We start from the raw sequence: 19,160 nt of genomic DNA on the forward strand, positions 1-19,160 counted from the left end.
AAGCCATCATGCTCTGAGAAAGCCCAAACTAGCCGACACAAAGAGACCACCTGGAAAGGAACACGTGGAGAGAGACTGAGGCCCCCAGCCAGTAGCCAGATTCCAATGAAGGCCTTATACAGTGTGACAAGCCATCTCTAATTTGCCCTGCTCAAATTCATGACCCACAGCGTCCACGAGCATAATAATGATTTTATTTTTTTATGCCATTAAATTTTGGAGCAACGTGTTACAGAATTGTATGGAAGAGTTAGTATATTTGACTGCTGACTGTTAAAAATATTTTTGTAACTAATAATAATAACAATAACAATAATAAAAACAGACTTATAATTACCAGAGGAGAGAGAGGGGTGGGAAGGGATAAATTGAGATTTCAAGATTTGCAGATACTAACTACTATACATAAAATAGATAAACAGCAAGTTTCTACTGTATACCACAGGGAACCATAGTCAATATCTTGTAGTAACTTATAATGAAAAAGTATATGAAAATGAACATACGTATGCGTATGTATGACTGAAACTTTATGCTGTACACCAGAAACTGACACATTGTGAACTGACTATACTTCAAAAAATAATAATAAAGGAAAGAAAATGGAAATTATTTAAGAGAGAAGTCGCTTGCTTTGGGAGAAGAGTAATGATGTATAATAAATTTAAGCTTTGATAACATTTTACAGTTACGTTTGTGTGCTGAACATTTGAAGATAAACATTAAAAAAAATAGAAATTGAATCTACGGAGTCTAATCCAGCAAAGAGAAAAAGTTGGAGGGGTAATAATGAAAATTTTATAAATATATATAATCAGAGACAAACCACATAACATGATAATCAACTAACTAGTTCACAATGCTTTTCAAATTCTCAGAATTCTACTTAATTTAGGCTACATTCATTAAAAAACCCAAGGACCAGTAGGAATCAGACTCCTGCGTCTCAGGTTTTCTGATAATGTAAAGTTCAGAAAGTTTGGTCTTTTTGGTTATTTTCAGTATAAGCCTCAACACTTTTGAGAGAGTAACTGTCGACAGAATCAGTTTTAATTAGGCTGAGTATTGTGATATTTTAGTCAGAATGTATAGTCACCACAAATTAGCTTTCTGGAATCTCTCCTGGAAGAACAGGGAAGAGAATAATAAGATAACTAAGTCATTAAGGAAGAAAGTGGTGGTAGTTTCCCCCCAGCTAGGCATAGTTGTCTGCTAGCTCACCTTATTTTTCTTTAAATAACACAGACAAAAATAGTAATCATTCGTGACAGGCAGTATGTGGCTCAATTTGCCAATGGATCTCACCGATTTTTGTGTGTACTGTAGTTCTTTGCATCTCAGTACCCCCACTCTGTGATTCTACAGGGTGTACTAACAAATGCCCTCCAGAGTGCTCTAAGAAGGGAAAAGGGACACAGATATCACAGCTTTGGACTTTTAGCTGTTTCCTTTACTCCACTCCTCTCATTTCTGTGCCAGTGGGATCCAGGCTGTGGAGCCATAGACTGTGGTCAGACCAAAGGGAAGTGGAAGAGGATACCAGAGAGAAGCCATGATGACTTGGTTTACTTGCAGGACAAGACAACTTGCTCCTCTCCTCCAAAGCGTTGAATAGTACTTACTGAAATCACTACTTATTTGTGTCTTGGTTCACATGTTGCTTTATAATGATAATTTAACTACATGGGTCTTATCTCTTTAATTGGGCTGTGTACATTTTAAGGAGTAGTATTTCATTAATATGAGTTATTTCCACGGGGAAGATATAGCTCAGTGGTACAGTGAGTGCTTAACATGTACAAGGTCCTGGGTTCAATCCCCAGTATCTCCATTAAAAAAAAACAATAAAAAAAAATACATAGACCAAATGACCCCACCAACAAAAAAATTAAAAAATTAAAATTAAAAAGTGAGTATTTCCGGCACTTAAGGTAGTACTGGCACATAGTAAATACAATAATGTTTACCAAATCAATAAATGCTACAGATGAGAAATGAATTTTCTCTTAATTTTCTTCATAATAAGTTTTCTCTATAAAATGAAATTAAGAAGTCTGCCCAGGAAATTTAGTGACAGAAGCAGGACAAGAACCCAAAGACTGTGCTTTCCTCTCACCCCCTCAGAGGCAGCAGCACCCCCTCTAAATATAGAAAGCTCATCCTCAGAAGCCTCCAGATTCCTTCTGGCAAGCCTGGGTTATACCCACCAGGCTTCAGTGAGATGAGGTCTATGGTCTCTGCTGATTACAAGATACCGTGACAGTGATCTGGTGCCTTTAACGTCTCCCAGTGACTACAAGTAAAGAAAGCAGTTCAACAGCATGTGCATACTGTGACCATAATCTTAGGTGGACTCCTTTTGCTATTATTTTTACATGTAAAGGAAACATTTCACCTTTCTACAGCTCTCTCTTTCCTTGAAATAGTCCCAAATATTGACCGGAAAAGATAACATTCTACTTGCCATTATAATGAGTGTTCATTTATTTAATATTCCATGCCATTCCTTCATAATTTCTATGTTAATAAATCCAATAATCCCAGATGTACTACATTCCTGAAGGCGAAGGGTGAGAGGCAATAATCTTCTACCTTCTCACCATAATCCTTCCCTATTTTATAAAATTTCCCAGTACAGTATAAAGATTTGGGGAAAACATTAACAATCAGTTGGTGATTACTCTATAAACTATGAATAATATCAAAATTCCCCAGTTATTTTCTCTGGGTAGCCTAGGATTTTTTTTTTTTTTCCATTAGAAAGGACCTGTAGGTTTACTGATCAGGACATACTGTTCTTCCTTTTAACCTTATCTTTTCAAGGCTTGTGAAGTTCTGCCTTACATTTATTGCCTAATAGACTTGAAAGACAGGAGAAAAGTGGTGGCAAGAACAGCTGAATGGAACTGTTGATTATGATTGACAAAGAGCCGCAGTGTGAGAACGAGAAACAAAGGAGCCTCTGTGCTGGTGGGAAGCGTGTGACCAGCTGCCCCAGTTCAGCCAGAGCAGTTCCATTTGTTAGTCTACTTTTCTGGATTTCCATCAAGATCCTGGTGGAACCTGCTCCTTTCCACAGCCCTTCCCATTTCCCCCAGTCCTCAAAAGGGATTAAAAAAAAAAAAAAGAGGGACTCCAATGAATAGCCATATGCCTTCTTGTATTCTCTTGGCTTTTTCCTCTGTTTCTAAAGCATAGTCTCCAAATATTTTTTATCAAGGATTTAATCAGTAAAACATATGGCCCCATTTATAAATTAGATTCCTGTACTTCTTATGTTGATACTTTGTGTTAATATATTACATGTCTTATAAAACATATAAGGAATCTAAAAAATAATACAAATTTTATTTACAAACCAGAAATAGACTCACAGACATAGAAAGCAAACTGTGGTTACCAGGAGGAAAGGGAGGGAAGGGATAGATGAGGAGTTTAGGATTAACAGATACACATCACTATATATAAAATAGATAAACAACAAGTTCCCTGTATAGCACAGGGAACTATATTCAATTTCTTGTAATGAGCTGTAATGGAAAAGAACCTTAAAAAATATGTATGTATATGTATAACTGAATTGCTTTGCTGTACACATGAAACTAACATTGTAAATCAACTATACTTCAATAATAAATGAGAATTAAAAAAATATAAAAAAATTTAAAAGTGATGCAAAATCAATATAAATAAAATTTTTCTTATTATTTCCTGTCTGCACCCTAATGCATCAACTGTGCAATCCCAGGGTGTTTGCACTCTTGTTTTGGAGGCTCCTGACCAAAAGACAGTTGTGAGTTAACCAAAGAAAAGTGTAGTCCAATCTGAGAAGCTGCATCTCCTTTTGACATCATTTGGGGATGGGACGACGCAGGCAGCTTCCTCATGTTTCTGGGTACTTCTGGGAAGATCATGCAAAAAGCATCAGAAAGTGTCCAACCCCAGGGTTCTGTAGACCCGAAATCTAGCTCCAGCCTCATCACTAACTAGCTCTGTGACTCTGAAAAAATCATTTAAACTTTCTGAATTTAATGTCACTGGTAAAAAGCATAATTTTCCTGCCCATGTCTCTTAGTTGCTGTAAATACCAAACAAGGTAGTAGATTTGCAATTTCCTGCCTATCTCTTAATTATTGTAAATGTCAAACAAGGCAGTGGGTTTGCGATTGTTTTGCAAAGAGTAACATGGATTGAAATATAGGGCAATATTGTTATTCTATTTAATGACCATGGTAGGTAAGGTTATTTCCCCCAGTGATCACTGCATCGACAAAACTAATTCACTACAGATACACTTCCCTTTGCCCCTCCCTACCATATAAATGACCACTGGTGAAAATTCAAGACTTCTATTTTAGATTTTAGTGAACAGTCTCCTACCTCTTCCTCTCAAGGTTTTAAGTAAGAAGGAGAGAAAAATTTTAGAGTTGAAGGAATGTAAAAGATGATCTGAGCTAGTGTTCTTATTTTATGGATGAAGATACTGATGCTCAGAGAGGGCCGATTTTCCCAGAATCACACCGCTGGGAAAGGAGCCACATTCACACCTAGCCTCCCTATTTTGCAGTCAATGCTGCCTTTCAGGGGTGACTCACATGGTCACAGTTCTCTAGTAAATCATTTATTCCCCACCAGCTGTCTGCTTCTCTCACCAGCAAATCACATCCTGATGAAATCCAGTCAATATCAATTCTCCATCACAAAAGATTTTCTCCCTTTTCATATTGTTACATCTTACAAGTCAATCCCACCCCCAAACTCTTCAATGCTTTCTTTCTTTTACTCTACTCCTACTCTGATGGCCTGGTTAGCAACCAGTAATCTTTTCTTATCTGGAAAGGGCTGTGGATTGGGTAGCCAGAGATGGCCACTTAAATTGCCACAGAGGTGTCTGGCCCTTTAAAGCACTGAGGGCTGTTGTGTCAGTCACTCAAGGTAAAATAACCTTCTCACAGGGGTCTCACACCAGAAGGAGGTGTGAGGACTACAGAGAGGAGAATTTAGACATCGGTGGCAGAGATGACTGGAGAGAAGGAGGGTTAAATGGATGCATGTCCCTCCCAGAGGCTGTTTCTCCTCTGGGGCTGGTTTCTCTAGACAGGAGGGCCTTCCTCCTTCTCTCCTATTCTTCCTTCAGCTCAAGCCAGCCACTCCCCACCTCCCCACCTTCCCACTCAAATCAGTCTCTGATTTAAATGTCAAATTGTGCCTATGCTGCATTTTCAGTGGGGTCCCTTACTTGGGTTGTTGCTAGATATTTAATGGAAAAATATTCTCCATGAGTAAGAGATATGGAACCTCACATCCATGTTCCTAATGGGATAAAAATAAATTAGTGGATTCATTTACTTAAATGTCTTTAAATGAAGCCTTGACCCAGATGAAGCAGTCAAGAGGTCCAAAGCAAAGAGCCAGCAAGATTTTCTCTGTGTGATTTCTGTTCATTCTTGGCTTTATTCTCATAAAATATCCACTCAATGTGTAACAGGATCAGAATGCAAATAGCCAGACCACCAGTGCAACTTTTGAGAGCAAAAACCAAATTATGTACACTGTCTTACTAATTTGTCTAAAAAGAAGTATCTGGCCATACAAGTATTTATATTACCCCTCTTTTTGCATGGAAGATAGTCTAGCATTTTCTAGTTTGTTCCCCTCTGCCCTTCACTCGAGTTTTATATAGTATGTTTGACACCAAGCTCCTAGCAAGGCCTGAAAACAGAGCAGGTATTCCAGAAATTACAATGTTTAACTGACTGGTGTTCAAACCCAGTAAAACCACAGTCAAGAAGCTGAAATGTTTGGCTTTCTCTAAATGTTAATGTCAAACACAATGTGAGCTCAAACTTTCACAAAAAAAAAAGTTAGAAAATGATGCATTAGTGGAGGGGGAGATAGGACAGTGGACCTCAAACTCTGAGAGCTAGTCTGAAACATTTCAAAAAATTAAAGAAATGAAAGCCCAGGGTTTCTTAGGATGTGTCATAAGATGCCTAAGACAAGAGATCTGTTCAATAATCACTGATCAGAGGCGAACCTTGAGCACCAACAATGGAGGAGGAAGAGGGGTAGGGCAAGAGGTGCCTGTGGGATCCTGGAATCACCCGCCCATCACCTCCTCTTTCTTCCCTTCCATTCCAGACCCCACACATTGGCTCACAGTCCAAGGGTGTTCAGGCTCCACTCTTGCCAGGCTCATCCCACTGGAGTTCACTGAGAAAGAAGGAGAAGGAAGCAATGACTCCTTGCTTCTCGGCCTCTCACCCCTTCACCTTTGCCAAAAATTAAACATATTTGATGGAACAAAACAATTCCTCTGACTGCTAAGCTCTGATGAAACAATAGGGTCTAAACACATCTGCTGGCCTTTGTTAGGGAAGTTTTTTGCTCTGAAGCCTCACACGTCTGGAAGTATATGTTTGCGTGCGTGTGTGCGTGCGTGCGTGTGTGTTGTACAGAGGTGATCAGCTAGCTTTAACTTTAGGCTAGATTCACCATACTAATAAGAATTCTTAACTTCTGAGGGTCACAAGGTTCATACTGGAGCATTTTTTTTAGTATAGATGATAATTTGTGAATTTTCTAAGATCATATATTTGGACACAAAATAAAACAACCAAACAACCAGCCAACCAACTGAACAACAACAAAACCTACCATAAAGTTTTACTTACCTTCAAGACTACCTTCATACTATAAAAAGACTTAATGAAACAGTTCATGTTTTAAAACTGACACAAATTTATTTTACAGGACACCTACCAGATATCTTCTTGATCAAATGCTTCTGTTTTCTGTTATTTCGCCATCTTAAGATCTTTAATCTTCCCTATAAGTCCCTCAGAAGCCTGACTGAGATAGGTTAAAAGCTCCATTAACTACAACTTACAGGTGAGAACTTAAAGGCTTGAGTGATCTTAAAAACTTTCATAAATATCTTTCAGAAATGTTCAGTGGCTTCAAGTTCAGTTACAGCATTCGGAGATTTGAATGAGAGGAAAGGTAAAGTTCTACAGCTGTTCTGTCCAACACAAAAGCCACACGTGGCCATGAACATTCTAAGTGCAGAAAGAACAACTAAGGACATTTTAAGGGTGATTGCAACAATTTGGATACATGAATGTAATTTTTAAATTTTATGTATGTATGTATGTATGTATGCATGCATGTATATATTTATTATCTTTGAAGTCCATCAATTGATTTTTTTAATTAAAAAATAGTCAGTTTACAATTTTTTACTAATTTCTGATGTACAGCATAACCCATACTGATCATGGGTTTCAGGTGAAAATTTGTTATTTGAATTGAGATGTGCTCTAAGTGTAAAACACACACCAGATTCTGAACACTTCCTATGAAAACAAAGTGTCATTTATATAACCTTTATATTGATTAAAGGTGAAGATGATAATATTTTGGATACATTGGGCTAAATGAAATATATTGTTAAAATCGTTTTACTGCTTTCTTTTTATTTTTTCAAACATGACTACTAGAAAATTTAAGATTGTATATATGGCTTATACTGTATTTTCAGTTGATAATCCTCGTCCAAAGGGCAGTTTTGACTTAAATGTAACTATTGTAGTTCAGCCACCTGTCTAATCATACCCCTGGCAGTAAGCTTCAATATTTATTTGTCAAACATGCTTTTTGTGTTCAAATAAAATGACTTAAATCTTCAAAGGAAAACTGAAGTTAGGAAGGAAGAGAACGAAAGAGGTAAAAGGCTACAGCCAATGAGCTTTCATCTCCGTGAACAAGCAAATGCAAATGCTTTTTATTATAGTCACAAAAATTTGTAAGTTCTAATTCTTAAGTGAAATATGTGTACATACAAATGCTTGCATGTATATACATATAGGTGTACATATGTACAAAGATATATACAGGCATGCTTGCTCCATGCAGGGTTGCCACAAACCTTCAGTTTGTAAAAATCTCAGTATCTGCGAGGCACATAAAGTGAAGTGCAATAAAACGAGGTATGCTTTTATAGAGATATATATATATGGTCACTGATAGAATCAGAGTGGAAAGGAAATTTAATTCTGGCCAGTTTTCCATGATACTGCACAGAAAAAATTGGAAACAGGAGAGGTATGCTTTAAGAATCCATTTTTGTGGTATTGTCAGTGGAAATGTGGACTTATAGGAAACACATTTCTAATGATACAGTGACTACAAAATGTCAAGGGTTGGGGGTCAAGGGGAGAACATCACTAATGACATTTCCAAATCAGAGAATTTTCTTTGGATATTTTCACTTTTCTTTTTTTCTTTCCAGAAGGTTTATCCCAGCTCCAGGTTGAGCTGCTTCTGCACCTTAAAAATCCTACCCTTGAAATCTCTAATATCAGTCCTGCAAATCACTAGTAGATACAGCATCTATGATTTTGGCACCGTGGAATCACTGTGTTCCACTGCCACTTACATGGTAATTATACCTGTAAACATCCTCATTCAGCTCTAATGCTTCATCCAATTGATAGTTCCATTATCCAGCCCATCACCATGGAGAGACGTAAGTTAACCCCAACTTATTCGTCCTTACCTCCCAAAACCCAGTCAATCCTTACCACATCCAGAATCTCTCAGCTTTATCCTCTCTCTTTATCCCCACCCATCAGCTCCAGACTGGACCCAGTAGCCTCATAACTCGTCTCCCAGTCTTCAGTATTATCCCCTTGGATCTATACTTCAAAATCTTTCAAAAAATTATCTATCTAAAATTGAATCTGACATCATTCCCCATTTAAATACATCCAAAGGCTACATGTCATCAATAGAATTCAGGTTCCTCTGCCTGGCCTACAAGGCCTGTGGTGCTTGGCACCTACCTAAAATTTCATTATTTGTTATTTCTTGACTCATACTTAATGCTTAAATATTATCAACTGATTATGATTTCTTGTAGACTCTGTGCTATTTTTATGACTTTCTGCCTTGGCTTCTACTTGTCCCTTTATTTGGAACACCATTCCCAATTATCTTAATGTTGCTTATCTTTTGAGACACAGTTTAGTTATAATCTGTCATAGGAAGTCTTTCCTGAACCTCCAGGCTGTGCTGTGGGCACCCTTCTCTGTATTCTCATAGCACAGGGGGCAGACTTCTAGTTCAGTATTTAACATGTTATACTGAAATTATTAAAACTATCTGCTAAGTGTCTCTCTTCTTCTAGATCCTAAGACCCACTTACAGCAGGGACCAGAACTTACCTTTATAGTCTCACAGCTAATATCAGCTGACTTTTGGTAAATGTTTGTTAGAATGACTTGGACAAGGGGAAGTGTCTAAAAGGACTGAGGTTGGAAGCCTCTACATCTATAAAGTCAAAGCTTGTGCTCCTAGTGGTCTCACCATCAAACAAGAGACTGAAATTTCAGGGAAGTATTAACATAGTGGCAGAATGAGTGAGAGAAGAGTGTAGCCACAAGCTGTTGACACACAAAAAAATTCCTAGAGAAGGAACTCACATAATCAATGAACACGTGGGGAAGCCCTCACTGGTAGCCCAAAACCTGGACCCTTCTGCTCCTGTCCTCCAGGAAGCACAGGCCTTGCTAGAATATTATCTATCTCTGACCTTTCATTCTACTCTAACAAATTGTTTTTATCAGATTTCACCTGTAAAAAACAATCGTGGACTCAGGGAGTGTAATTTTCTAAAGTACAAACAAAGCCAATTACGTTCATGATTAAAGCAAGATCTAGTGGGTTTACGAGCCAGCCCTTGGGAAACCAATGCATCAACTCAGTATGAAGAACAGACAGAGCTGAAAGTAATATCCAAATGACTTACCTAAGCACCATTTCAAGAAAGCTTTTTGATGACTTTTCCAACTGGCAACCAACACCTAGTGGCCTGCAGTGTGGCAGCTATTTCCAATCCAGGAAGATCGGTGGGACCTGGAAGATTGAATTGGCACTTTTAATTTCTGGCTCAGCACTAAGGCTTTGCCCAGATGAGTGGCTACTGGAGAGGCTGGCTTTCTTTTATGTTCAGTTACCTGTACTAGGCAATATGTGCTGGAAGTGTCGAGGGATGGTGACTAACATTTCATCTCCCACTTTATTGAGAGACCAATTTAAGTGTCATCTAAGCAACTGAAACTCAACAAATCTCCATAATGAAGAACTCCTGCCCAAAGGGCAGCCAGTGGAAAGAGGAGTTGCCTCTCACAACCTCTTCTCCCATGTTCGCATTTGGCTTTATTACAGTGGCAAACCAGTCACCCTAAGAAGAGCTGATCTTGTGGCTTGAGATTTTCCAAGCCAGATGTGCAGATGAATGTGCAGATTAACAATGGGAAAGCATATCTGAAAAGCTTTCAAGCCCATTCAAACTTGTGCACTTTGTGAGCCCAAAGCTTATGAAAGAGTCTGTGTTCTTGGACTGTGGTGCCTGGAGGCCTGCGGAAAAGCAGGTATTTCTACACCGAGACACTGAGCAGCCTTTCCCTCCTCTTCCCACACTTCTGGGCAGAGAATTGGCCCCAGGAAAGTATAGTGTGAGCTGGGGCCACAGAAAGAGGGAGGCAAAGGAGCAGTGACAGCAGAAAGAGCAACGAGGTCGAGACTAATAGCAGAGTAGCAGGAGGGAGGTGATGGTCTGGGAAGAGAGGCAAGTCTGACAACCCTGCATTATGTTGTCAAAGGCTAAACAGAGTGAGTCCTACTCCCTTTTCGACTGTGGGAAAGAGTGATTATGACTGAGCCTGGTTTCCCACATCATTTTCTAGTGATCATACCTCTCACAGTGTTAAGCAGATGAGAAATGACATCGGATGCAAGACATGCAGTTGAGCCCAGAGGGAAAGGGCATGGTAAAGGGACAATGATGTATTGCCCATGCAGCGCTACATACATTTAGAAATGAAACTTTCTTTGTACTATTCCTTGCATTACGAAAGCTTCTCTGGCAATTTCTTGTGTTATCAGGTAGTTGTTCTTGTACATGACATCCCAAGTGTGAATGGCAGATGTTCACACTCATGTGCCAAATGCCTACTGCATGAAAGGACCAGCTGTGGGTCCTGGCCAGCTGCTAACCCAGATGGCTTCTGCACAGGAAGTGAACACCTTTTATAGAACACAATATCGCCTCTTCTGAGCCCCAAATAGACTGGTACAGTCAAGTCCTCCCAAGGAAAATCTCGGTGGCCAAATTCCCTTTTGTCCAAACACATGACTTCTACTACTTGGTCAAAGTGTGTGGCTACGGACAAGGACAAGGACACCAGGGATCTATTTCCTTGGTATCTGCTCACCTTTGTAGCGTGAGTCATTGGGTACCCTGTGGCTGTGCTCACACATTGTTTCATCTCTGTGATGGCTCTGGAGGTAAGGCCAATGTGACCGCTTGGATCTCATCTCCTACCAGCTCCCCCTTTTGCTCACTCACTCTAGCTCCACTGGCCTTGATGGTCTCCCCTCAGCCCCGAGCTTTTACAATTAGGCTTCTCATCTCCAGGCTCCCATCCTTGTCTTCCCAGGGCTAACTTCCTCAGGTTTGGTTTCTGTTTAAATATCATAACTTCAGAAAGGCTTTCCCTGACCATCACATCAACCTCCTTCTCCAATCCACACCTCTCCATCCCTATACAATCTATCGTCTACCCTGGCTAATTTCTCTGCAAGCACTTTTAACTATCTTTAAAACATATGAATCCTTATTTAGTCATTTTGATCTTGTTGTCTGTGTCTGCAATTAAAATGCAGGATCTATATAGGCATGAGCCTTTCCTCTCTCCTTTACTGATTTCTAGTGCCAAGACAGTGCTTGATACATAGTAGGGCAATAAATACTGGTTGATTGAATGAAACAGTGAATGATGTGTGGAAAATGTATAGTTAACTGGCTTGTTCTCCACCACTCAATTAGGCAGAGGGGAGAATGTGACTCAAACCAGGTCTTGGGATTTCAAATTCCATGCTATTTCCTGTATACAATGTTACCTCTATTGCAAAACTTACATTTGGTTTCAATGTTTATTCTAGGGGAAAATAAACTAATCTAGACAGGAATCCTAAGGCCACTGTCACCACTTTCAGAATTTGGAAATGCTCTGATGATTTATTATCAGGCGTTTTATTTTTAACCTCCTAAAGCTGAAAGCAGCACTTTCCCTAAGGGAGTACAAAGTGAGACACCCAAGACAATAATTTCTGGAAGAGGGGAGCTATGAAGCCTTAATGAATGTGTGATGTTTCCAGTCAGCTTCCAGTAATGAGAGATATAAAAGGACTCTTGAGAGAGCAGCAGGGTCACCATCTTGATTTCAAGTGAACAGATTATAACCCTGATTATAGTGTGTGCACAAATGTTCACCTGAAATACAGATAATAGCATCTTTCCTGTGTCCCCAGATCCTTTAACAGAAAAATCTCTCCCTTTCGGATCAGTGACACTTAATTATAATTATAATATACATTATTCCTCATCACAAGATCCATGTATATAAAAAGGCTATACATATTCTAAAAACCTCATTATGTACTTATTAAATACGTATTAAGCATTTATACTATTATTATAAGTATTTTTTAGATGTAGAATCGATATGTGCTCATCATATAAAATTTGGAAAGTAAAACTCCTAAATGAGAAGATCATTCACAGTCCCACATGATTTTACAGATGAACTGTAGAATCATTTAACCAAGTTCAAAGAAGAGTAATTCTACTGGAGCTGTACATGATATTTCTTTTTATGTTTATATTTCATGAAACATAAATTAACAGTTAAAGAACTGGCATTTTTATAATATTCAGTCTTCAATTCAGTAAGCATGATGCATATTCCCATTTGTTTAATTTTAAAAACATAGTATCAGTATATATAAATGCATTATAGATGTATGTATTATATATACATACATTATATACACACAGACACATTTATCAAATATATGCAAGATTTGTATGAAGAAAAATGCTAAACTTTACTGAGGTATATAAACAAGACCTGACTATAAATCTGAATAATGTGTACATTATATATGTATAGAAATATGTATATATATATTTTGAATAATGTATGAATTTTTTATATAGTTTCACAATGTTTTTAAACTTGAAAACAATTTTTAATATTCTATTAATTTCATCATGTGATTGTCACATATATTATTTAACTATTGCCCTACTATACATCCTATTTAGGGAGATTTCAAGTTTTTACTCTAAACAATGTTGAAATGAACATCCTAATGCACATTTTACTGTATACAACACTGATTATTTCCCCCTAGGTTTTCAGGAGTGGAATTATGAGATTGAAATATATGAACTTCTCGAAGAATCTTGATATATAGTTCAAAATACTTTTCTAGAAAGGTTGAACTAATTTACGTGCCTTTGACCTCTCAATTTATTTTACTATTTTTCTCTTCTAATATTTACTAATTTGTAGGCAAATATGGTATCTAACTCTCATTTTAGTTCACATTTCTTTGAGCAATGAGGTTGACATCTGGGAAAACAGTTCAGCAGTATTACTTGTGCTTTCATAAATCTCCTGTGTTCAGGCCCTTAAATCTGAACTGATTCCAGGATGTTTTAGGAAGACAGTAAACAGTAGATCAGTAACTATTTAATAATTAGCTTCGGGGGACTCATTGTAGCATATGCTAATTTCTGTGGTGTAAATACTCCCACCACAGCCTATTTCAAGCTACCAACAGGACATAATTGAATATGGAATTGGGAAGAGTTATATTCAGTGGACTATAGCAAGTGGGAATGAGCCAACACCAGCACATCCCTGGAATACGGCTTTATGTTTAAACAATGAGCTTAGAGTTGTGATCAGGCTTAGATTCCCAGTCTTGCTGTGTACTAGCTGTGTGATCTTGGGCATGCATGGCAGTTTTTTCTTTTTTTGAGATTTAATAAGATAATTAAAATATTTAGCACAGTCTCCAGCCCAGAGTAATAACTAAATAATACCTGTTATTATTACTTTTTATATAGCACTGGTAATGTTTGTTTTTCCCTTTGTGAATTATCCCTATTCTTTGACCATTTATCTTTCAGGTTATTACTGTTTTTTCTTGTTGACTTATAAACATTTTACATACTGAGGGTATTACCCATTAGGAATATTTCTGGCTTTTAAAAAAATTGCTTCTTAATTGGATATATGCTTTTAGACAATTAGAAGTTAAACATAGCTGTTTAGATATGTTTGTGATTTCTTCTGTATTTATGCCTAGAAAATGTCTTATATCACATAATCAGACATGCCATAAATATTTTTAAAAAATTCTCCTCCAGGTCCTTTTCTAATTTCAATTGGTGTGTTTAACTGTTCAAATTTCTTAGAATTTATTTCAGAAAAATAATGTGGGTGAGAGACTAATTTTTAAGCATACATCCTACTAGCTATATATATGTACACTGTGAACTGTGCACTATGAACCTGTCTCTTGTTACCTCATTTCCTCACTTGTAAATTAAAGATGATAACATTTACAACTTCATATATTTGTTAAGTGAACTATTCTGAGTTATAACATGCAAAGAATAGAGAGTACTACCTGATACTGGTTAGCTATCTCCTCTTCCTCCTCCTCCGCCTCATTATTACCATCATCACCATCTTCACTTTTATGTATCCCACCCTTTCCTTGTTGATTTTTTTTCTTTAAAAGACACTTTACTAGCAAAACAAAACAAACAAGATATCACCACTACCAACAAATAAATACTGACACTTTTCTACGTGGGGCCCAAATTCAGCTTCCATGACCAAAGACACAGCTGTGAGGAGCACTGTAGGATTAAGTTGTTTTAGTCAGGCTATTAGAGAGGCAGTCTTGAGACTGCTGATTTTCATCTTGTAATTTTTTATTCACAGAAATAAGGTGCTCCAGAAGGCTGGGAGTCTACACCTGAAGTTGGGTCTAGGACCTGTTTGTCATGGACATAGTCATGGGTGATTCAGTCTAACAAAGAACAAACAGCACTGGAAAGCCACAGCCTGGTCCTTTTCAGAAACCTGGAACTTCTTTAGGGAAATCTGCCCCAAATAGAGAGAAGCTATTCACTGCCTTACAGACACCTAAGCACTGATTATCAGGACTGGGCCAAGCTGTGATTTCAGGGGCCCATGGAAAGACTTCTGCCCCTGCCTCAAGTTTCCCATCTGCAAAGCGTGCTGTTCCACACTTTAGTACAAGCATTGGAGAGATACTCAGTCCATTCTTGCTGTGACCGATGAATGCCTTGTCTGATTACCTGCACTAAGATGTACAAAAGTGATGTAAAATTTTGGCTGAAAGTTGGGAGAACTGACAATGTTGTCCACTGTACACTTAAAGAAGTAGCAGGGGTCAGCAAAGATTAAGGCAAAGGGACAGAATGGTTAACAGGAAATAGCAAGAAGGCCTGGCACTGCTTAGGTCAGTTGTTTCCCCCAAACAACTTCCTGGTTCTGTATCAGGGACTTTCCATCACAACGTGACACAAACAATTTTGTGTGTGGTGTGTGTGTGTGTACTTCCCACTACACAACTCTGAACAACACCCCAAACTTGGTGGCCATAATCTGTTGAATATTGCTTTAACTTATCATTTTATTTCCCTCTTTAGAGCCGTTTAGTTAAATGGGTGTCGATGGGTTGCTCCTGCTTCCAGGGAAGGTTTTCCAGGTGCACTTGCTATATTACTGGATAAGTGACATATAAGCAGAAGAGAAGCCTTCACAGGGAACTGCGGCCCCTGCTGTAGGGAGTGGGTTTCTATCATGTGGCTCAATTTTAATTTTTCTGAAAAAGGCGTTATTTCTCCTTCACTATGGAAGGACAATTTCTCAGGATAGAGAATTCTAGGTTGGTGGGGTTTTTTGTTTGTTTTCTCTCAACACTTAAAATATTTTACTCTATCTCTTTTTGCTTACAGGGTTTCTGGGTAGAAGTAGATGTAATTTTTATCTTTGTTGTTTATTCAAGTAAGGTGTTTTTAATCCTCCCTCTGACTTCTTTCAAGATTTCCCCTTTATCTTTAATATACTGTAGGTTGAATATGAGATGCGTAGATGTAGTGGTTTTTGGTTTTTGTTTTGTTTTGTTTTTTGGCATTTATTCTCTTTGGTGTTCTGTGAGCTTCCTAGATCTACAGTTTTGTGTCTGACATCAATTTTGGAAAATTCTTAAATTAAAAATTAAGATACAGGCTTGGTTCTGAAGCAGCTAACAGGACATGTCTCCACTTAAATTTCAATGCTTTTCAAAAAATTTTTTTAGTTATTTGTGAATGTTTCTTTTCACTTTCAGGTAAATTTAGAATAATCTTATCAGAGTTAAAAAAGAATGCCCCTATTTTAAGTGAAATTATTAACTTGTGAAGATTGAAAATAATATCCTTGGAAAAAAGGGTGTGTGTGTGTATGTATATATATATATATATATATATACCAATTAATATTTTATAACATGTGCATTTGTATATATAGTATCTCCTAATTAATAGAAATAATATATAAATATACAAAAACCTATTTATATACATTGAAGAATATGTGTGTGTGTATATATATATATAACTATATATTTACATGTAAATTTTGTTCTTTCTTCATCTCTAGACAGCAAGTTTCTTGAAAATGCAAACCCTATTCTCTTTCTTTTGTACTACCTTGGTCCTGGCTAAGCAACTTCTGTGTTTTGAACAAATGAATCCAGGTTCACTTTATACATGGAGGCAACAGGCTAGCACCATGTTAGACAATGCCTCCCATACACTTTTCAAGAGGCAGTTGGAAAATAATTACTCCTGAAAGTTAATTTTTTCTTTTCTCCTTTATATCATGCTTTGAAGGGATGTTACTAATGAGATGGGGTTAGAGAATAAGGGAAGTGTTACAGGGCAGCCTTTGTCTCATGCACACAGATTCCGCAAATTAACAATTATGTCTCCATATCTTAAGAAAAGTGTCTTTATTCTTGGTACATGATAGAATCCTTGTTCAGCAGGAAGGGATATAAAGAAATAGAGAGATAAATCATTTAACTGTGGTCAGATAGTTGCTCATTGCAACAAGGCGGATAATAAACAAAAATTGGAATTCTCAAATTGATTTGCTTCATGTGAGAGGTTTAAACTCAGTCCCGGCTGCAAAGTTAAGGTAAAGAATCAATTATACAATTATTCAATCCAATGGATTTGATCAATGTAGACTATGAATATGGATTATTCAGTCCAAAGGATCCTTTTAAATAGCAGTGATTTTTAAATTATGCAGAAAATTCAACTCTCTAATAACTTTTCCTAATTATAAATAATCTTAATTCTATTTTCAGTTCATAACTTTGTAAAATGTTTATATTCTTTAAAAACTGTCCTGAATATACTTTGATATCTAAATAATAATATATGTTAGTTATAATTATTGAAATCACATTATTTCTATATATGTATTTAAGCTTTTTGCTTTAAACCAATTTAAATATTTTAAATAAAAATCTAATTAGAAAAATAAATTAATAGAAAAATGAGGTAGATATTTATATCATATGTTTGCAAATGAGTCATATGTTTATCTATTCATGAATAGGTCAGATTTATGTTTTTATCAACAAATCTGTTCATTTAAATGTTATTAGGTACATTAATTACATAAACATTTCAGGGAAGAGAGTTTAAAAGACATGAATAGATGATGACACTGAATGCTTTTCTTGTTTTAATTTTATTTTTAATTGTGGCAAAAACTCTTAACAGTTTACCATCTTAATCGTTTCTAAATGTACAGTTCAGTACTGGTAGGTATATTCACATTGTTGTGCAATCAATTTTCAGAATTGCTCATCCTGCAAAACTGAAACTCTATATCCATTAAATAACAATTCCCACTTTCCCTTTCCTCTAGCTTCTGACAGCCTCCATTCTGTGTTCTCTTTCTATGAATTCAACTACTCTAATGCTTTGTACAAGTGGAATTTTGCAGTATTTGTTTTTCCATAACTGGCGTATATCACTTAGCATAATGTCCTCAAGATTCATCCATGTTGGAGCATGTGCCAAAATTTCCTTACTTTTGATGAATGATGAATAATATTCCATTGTAAATGCATACCACATTTTGTTTATCCATTATCTGTCCATAAGCACTTGGAGTGCTTCTACCTCTTGGCTATTGTGAATAGTGCTGCTATGAACACAGGTGTACAGATACCTCTTTGAGATCCGGCTTCAGTTCTTTTGGATATACCCAGAAGTGGAACTGCTGAGTCACATGACAATTTAATTTTTAATTTTTTGAGAAACTGCCATACTGTCTCCATAGCAGCTTTACAATTTTATAATCCCACTAGCAATGCACAAGAGTTCAATTTCTACACATTTTCACTAACACTTGTTATTTTCTGGTTTGTTTGTTTGTTTTTTACATAGTAGTCATTCTAGTGGGTACAAGGTAGTATCTCATAGTGGTTTTGATTTACATTTCCCTAATGATTAGTCGTAAACATCTTTCCATGTGCTTTTGGCCATCTGTGTATCTTTGCAGAAATGTCTATTCAATCTTTTCCCCATTTTCTAACTAGGTTACTTGTTTTACTATTATCATTGTTGAATTGTAGGAGGTTTTATAAAAAAAATAAATTGTGAATATTAGCACCTTATTTAGTTAAATGATTTGCAGATATTTCTTTATTTCCTAGGTTGTCCTTTTGCTCTGTTGAGTTTTGTCCTTTAATGCAGTTTTTAATTTTGATGTAGTCTGATTTTTGTTTTTCACTTTTGTTGCCTGTGCTTTTTGTGTCATATCCAAGAAATCCTTGCTAAATCCAATGTCATGAATATTTCCCCTATGTTTTCTTCTAAGGATTTTATAGTTTATGTCTTACGTTTAAGTACTTGATTAATTTTGAGTTAATTTTTGTAAATGGTATAAGATACAGGTCCACCTTCATTCTTTACACATGAATATCCAGTTTTCCCAATACCATTTGTTGAAGAAACTGTCATTTCCCCCTCAAATGGTCTTAACCACCCTGTCAGAGATCATTTGGCCTTACGTGAGGGTTTGTTTCTGGGCCCTCTATTCTGTTAGCGTACACGTCTGTCTTTACTCATGTACCACACTGTTTTGATCACTGTAGCTTTGTAACAAGTTTGAAACCAGGAAGCATGAGAGCTCCAACGTTGC

The 19,160-nt window shown here is 36.9% G+C and overlaps 1 protein-coding gene across 1 annotated transcript in view; it reads right to left on the minus strand.

Moving 5' to 3' along the window:
• The window catches only part of PIK3R1 (phosphoinositide-3-kinase regulatory subunit 1), a 562,158-nt gene that overhangs the window by 390,488 nt on the left and 152,510 nt on the right, over nt 1–19,160 (minus strand). The window contains exon 4 of the mRNA XM_072958567.1: nt 9,809–9,915. The gene's annotated coding sequence lies outside the window, so the exon portion shown is untranslated. The remainder of the gene's footprint in view (nt 1–9,808; nt 9,916–19,160) is intronic.

The sequence above is a fragment of the Vicugna pacos genome, chromosome 3, assembly GCF_048564905.1.
Source record: "Vicugna pacos chromosome 3, VicPac4, whole genome shotgun sequence".
In the NCBI taxonomy this organism is placed as follows: domain Eukaryota; kingdom Metazoa; phylum Chordata; class Mammalia; order Artiodactyla; family Camelidae; genus Vicugna; species Vicugna pacos.